The sequence below is a fragment of the Pinus tabuliformis genome, chromosome 5_1, assembly GCF_031772625.1.
Source record: "Pinus tabuliformis cultivar Carrire ecotype Pingquan chromosome 5_1, CPIR1, whole genome shotgun sequence".
Classification (NCBI taxonomy): Eukaryota; Viridiplantae; Streptophyta; class Pinopsida; order Pinales; family Pinaceae; genus Pinus; species Pinus tabuliformis.
Window position 1 is genome coordinate 734,325,483 of NC_142305.1, and position 6,065 is coordinate 734,331,547.

Consider the following 6,065-nt stretch of genomic DNA (forward strand, 5'->3'; position numbering starts at 1 on the left):
ATAAAAATAAGTCACGACGCATACATTTACATTCTATGGCTACTTGCAATGTTATGGACGAAATTTTTTAAGATAGAGCCCATTGACAAGATCTTTGAGGTAAGTCCCATCAGGCTCTACTAAGATGTATTCCCCCTTGAGGAGGAAATTTTTGGCAATGTATGGGACCTTCCATAATGTCTTGAATTTCCCTGGTCCTAACGCTTCTTTGGCAACATCGTAATGAAGGACTAACTCCCCCTCAGTAAAGTATTGGGGGGTGACATTGCGGTCAAAAGAGGCTTTTGTCTTCTTTTTATGCGCTTCGTTATGCTGGAGAGATTCTCACCAAATTTCATCGGCATGTTCCAGTTGTAGAAACCTCAGTTCTAAAGGTGTGGTGTTAATGAGAAGTTTGATTGTTGAGTGCAAGGTAGGGATCTAGCACTCAATGGGGAGGAAAAATTTGAACCCATAAAATAAATAGAAGGGCGTGAATCCTATACATTCATTGATCGCCATGTGGTACACCCATAGGGTTGAAAAAACCATATGGTGCCAATTGGTTTTGTGGTTGTTCACCATACGCTGCAACATTGTTTTGAGGAATTTGTTGACAACTTCCACCTAGCCATTGGACCAAGGGTAGTATGGGGAAGTGAACTTGTGGGAAAAACCAAGGTGTTGGGATAAATCCTAAAATATTTCATTCTCAAAATGTTTTCCATGATCAGATACCAATTCCTTGGGAACATCGAACCATGTTATGACATTGTTAATGAAAAATCGTGCAATGGTATACGTGATGTTATTGTATGTGGGCATGGCCTTTGCCCATTTGGTGAAGTAGTCGATGACAACTACAATGTGTTGATGGTTTCCTGATGATGGGGGGTTGCAGGTCATGAAGTATATGCCCCATTTGCAGAAGGGTTGATGATGATGACCAGGTGTAAGGGAGATGGTGGAGCTTGTCAGGCGGAAAGAGTTGATTGTGCGGACACAACCAACCTCCCTAGGAGCCTAAGACTCTCTAGTGACAAACAAGACAAACAAGAGCAATCCTTCTCTAAACATGCATTTACTATATGGGAAATCAAGTGTTTAGATCCTACCTGTAGCCCAACGCTGTTGTAGCAGTCCAGCTCCGCTGATCCGGATGAGCTCCTCCTTCACTTTGAAACTTGCATACACTAACAATCAAACGATTAAATAGCACTTGATAATCTCATAGAATAAAACATATTTAACACATAGACCAAGGAGTACATGAAACAACTCATAAATAACAAGTTATTGAGAAGAATGGACTCATTTGCATTAATAGGTAACAAAAGGAACAAATACAACCTGAGCCTTGGTGTTGTGCAAGTCCCTCCCAGGGTCCATCAAGAGTTCTCCTTTACTTTGACAAAGCTCACCCACTTCCAAATAGAACAAGCAAAGATGGCAATCTCTCCTCACAAGTTTCTAAATGGGAGTCCTAATTCCAACAGCATCTACCCATAGAAATGTATAGCTTCCAACCTCCTCTCCTTCTGGCCCAATGCCTGTATTTATAGTGCTCAAGAGGAAGTTAATCAGGTCCACCATCAATGGGATAATCCCCTCTTTGGATGGGATAGCTCCCTTATTGATGGGATAAGTTCCTCTTTGGTAGGGGTGCATGAACCATCTGGAGGCGCTCAATACACGTCGAACAACCTTCTAGAATGCTCTAGAAATGACCACAAGTAACTTTTTAAAGATGAAACTTGCGCATTTTAACCTTTACAGGGGGACGCACCTGCCCCTTTACATACAGAGCGTCCAAAGACGCAGCTTTTGTGAACATTGGGTGCGTACCCGCAGGTAAGGTTGAGAGAACCTGCGTACCCAGAGATAAATACATTTGTAAAGACTTTCTCTCTTTTTGGAGTTTGACATGGAGAGCAGAGGCATAAGACTTGCCTAAGAGGATAGCATGATTGTTGATAGAGCCATACTAACTGTAAATAGCCATGGTGACATTTTTTAGTGTAACAGATTGCCCCCTAAAGTGCGAAGCCTGTAATAGATTAGGGTTTTGTATTATCTAGGAAGGGTGAAGCGCTTTATCATTTCAAGGATTATCTCATGGAGAGCCTGGTCAGAACCTACAATTTTCAACACAAAATACATGTATAAGATTATATCATCACTGAGGTAGGCATTCCCATACTCAGATCAAAACTTTAACTAACAGACTAACTACTCTGATACAAGAATGATCTTGCAGTACATCATAATCATAGACTTTTGTAGACACAGTATGGGCGCAGCCATCTGTTTATGATTAGTCTACTTAGATAATGAATACAAAACTCCTCGTAGCCTGGATGGTGGAAACTAGATCCAGGGTCTTCATTTCTACTTTCCGAATCGGTACGATTCTAGCCATGCGAATAAATGAGTTGATGTCGAACATGGTAGAAACCACTTGATTACCAGTCGATGATGAAAACTATTAACAAGCGTGAGAGAGACCACCAGTAATGTCAATGGTTCTCAAAGTACCCAGTACAATCCATGAGATGTGAATAAATGAGTTGATGTCGAACATTTCACGGAATCCTTCGATCGAAAGTCAATGATGTAAACTGACGTCAAAGGCGAGAAACCTGCCATTGATGCATGCAGACTTCAAGGCACCGACGATTTCTAAGTCATCTCTCTAGATAATGTGCTGATGTCGATAGAAAGCGACCCGTTGCAGGCAAGCCCACAACACGAAATCATTTGTTCAAGTTGAAGAAATGTTGCTGTAAGGACTGACTCAGGGATGGTCAAATGGATGACAAGTATTTTGCAGATGAAAGTTTTTGCTTGCAGACCTCTTGAACACATAACGACACGACAGATGGCTTGGTGATAAATGACTCAAAGTTAATCCCCAGAACCCGGTTGAAGACTTTCAAAGTGGTTTGATCAACTGTGAGGCAAAAGATTTCCCAACCCAGGTGAATGAAAAAGTGTCGTGTTCAAGAGTGGTAATAAAGTTTCTTCTGAGACAAAAGATAACAAATGGGCTCATTCTTCTCTCTTTTCCCCCACCATTTCTGGCAAGTACCTCTTTATTTTTAACAAGCTTGAGGAGGATAACATATGCTTGATTATAAGCTCATCCTTCGGATGAGTCCAACCTAGTTTGGATTCGAACCCTAGGAAGGAGTGGTTCGTTCCTGTTTGTAATTGAACAGGTCCTTTACTGTGAAATGTTTAACGAGCCCAGTATAGGAGAAACTCGGCATTTTTCAATTTTAGAGAGTCTGAAAAACTTAAGAAGACTCCAAGTTGAACTTTTTCGTAGATTTGTGTCCCTCAAGCCCGAAAAAGTATAAAATAATACCTGGGGGAACCGCTTGATCTTGCGACCAAGGAGTACTTTCATAATTAGTGCCACTGACTTGAAAAGTAAAAAGCGATCAAGGACACGTCGTTTTATTTCCGTATCGAGTTTGAAACGACAAAAACCCGGCAATCTTTTCCTGATTTTACGGTCAGAAAAGAGCTATAAGGGGACAGTCTTTTAATTCCGTTTTAACGAGTGTAAAAGAAACGCTCGGCAATCTTTTCATTTTTTAGGAGTCAGAAAAGGGCTTAAAAGATGACTCTAATATTTTGGTTTGTGAAAAATGACAATTTTCCCTCTAAATCCCTTTGTCCTGCACAAAAATGACACATTACTCATACCTGTTTAAGATAGGCAAAAATACATTTAAAAATATCCTTCCATGGTGAAAAATGAACAAACCTAGCATTCATTCATCCAAAAAACCTATAAAAAGACTTTTTACCATGTCATTTTTACCACTTTACTGCTGAGGTTGAAAAAAGGGCTTTTGGCAAGAAACTTCCCGTGGTCGCTGCGGAGAATCCGACCGTCAGAATCGAACGCCGTCTCTTCCAGGTATTTCACAACATCCTCCTCTTCAATTTCATCCGATTAAAATTTTGTTTTAGGTTTTAGTTTTGATTTTTGGGGGGTTTTGGGTTTCAAAATTCGCTCTGCGGGGTACGCAGGTGCCCTTAGGGTGACCTGCGTCCCCCGACTTTTTCCTGTACAGGAAAAAGGTCGGGGGACGCAGCCCACCTTCAGGCCAGCTGCGTCCTGACGCTCTATGTCCTAAACGTGGGGTGCGTCCCCCGCGAAAGGCGGAATTTGAAACCCCAAACTCCACAAACAACCATTTAAAATTTCCCAAATTAATTCTAATCTTTGTTTCTTGGTGTGTAGGGCACTCACCATGTTGGATTGGAGAGAAAGAGAGCACGAGGACGTTGATTTAGCTGCAATTGAACATCAACCTTCCATTGATGCCCTAAAAGCATGCGGACTATATAAATACTGGGCCATACCTGGCATGAGGGCTCAGGTGAGATTCTTGGAATGGTTGGTTGAGAGATGGAACATTCATGAGCAATGCTTTTACATCGGAGGGCACCAGCTCGAGATAGAGCCCTTTGATATATACTTTCTCACTGGCTTGCCAAATAGAGGCGAGCAACTCAATCTAGCCGGGACTAGGCCGGGTGGCCAATCCCTTGCTAGTCTCCGGGCAGATTGGTGCACACCCAATGCACACCATGCGAAAGGCGTAGAAATCAAACACATCTCTCTGCGTGAACTCAAAGTTATCGCTTTCAGGGTTACCAGAATTTGCGGTGCAGCCGCTTTACATATTGCCACCGGGTCCCAAATGCGGATGGCGATTAACTGTTTCCAAGGCACCATTTTCAACTGGTGTGAAGCTGTGTCGGCTAATATGAAGAGCGAACTGAATCGGGCAAAGAACGGACAACTGAAGACCTTTGGATATGGGCCTCTAGTTGTGAGCTTTGCCTTAGAGAGAGTTTCGATGCTGATCCCTCAGCAACTCACTGTTGAAAACTTGGGTCCTCGGGAGCCAAAGCTGATACGATGGGTTACGGTGATGGCCCGGCATCCTGACGAGGGCACGGCAATTGTTCGATTCTCTGATAGTTATTTTCACTGGTTAGAGGACCAGGTTTTTTCGATCCAGGACTTTCCGTATGCCGGAGTAGATTTTCGAGGTGATCCGGACATGGTTCTTCCACAGGGAGAACAATGGGATGACAGAGGTACTTTATTTTTCACAAGTTTTCAAATTATGTATTTTTTTGTTTTTTATATATATCGTCTCAAAACTGACAGTAAAATTTTTCAAAATGCAGATGTTGGTCCACAGCGCCCAGCCAACCTCCGGCCTTTTGAGAGAAGACATCCAGTTGCACCGGTACCGGCCCCACAGGACGCGGCTGCAGAGTCACTAGCTGAGTTGGAGCAGGATCTAGAGCGTCTAACGGTGGATATACCTGAGACTACCATAGATGATATTCCTATCAGACTTCAGCGCTATGTAGTCGCAGTCCCTGGACCGTTTAGGAGATTTTTGTGTAAGGTAGCCCGTGCAGTGGTGTTGTATAGGGAGCACCACCAGTGATTGGCTAGTCACTTTGTAGACACATGTGACATTTTTGACTTTTTGTACTTATCATTTTGCCGATCATAAGGTGTTTTTCAACCTATGATCGAAGACGATGTATATTTTTTGACACACTCCTATCTATATATATATCACTATTACCAGCTTATCTTGTTTAACATATGTGATGAAATGTTTTTAAATTTACTTGCATGATTATTGTAAATGTCTGTCCAACATTCGAGAAGCAATTGCATCTGCTAATGTATTTAAAGACCTCGGAATATGCTGATATTCAATGTAATCAAATTCACGTTCCAAGAGACGCACTTTCAAAAACAACCTTAATAACACAGGATTTCTAATGGCATATACTCTATTAAGCTGTAATACAACAAGTTCAGAATCTAACCTCACTATCAAACGTCGACTTCCAAATGAAATAGATTCGGATAGTAATTCAACCACTGCACTGTATTCTGCAATGTTGTTCCTTGTTTGACCGAGGCTTACCCCATGCATAGAAACTAACTCGTCAGAGGGCGAATAGATAACCCAAGCTGCGGAAGAGATATTCCGTGTACTACGACAAGCACCATCAGCAAATCCAATGTATGTTTG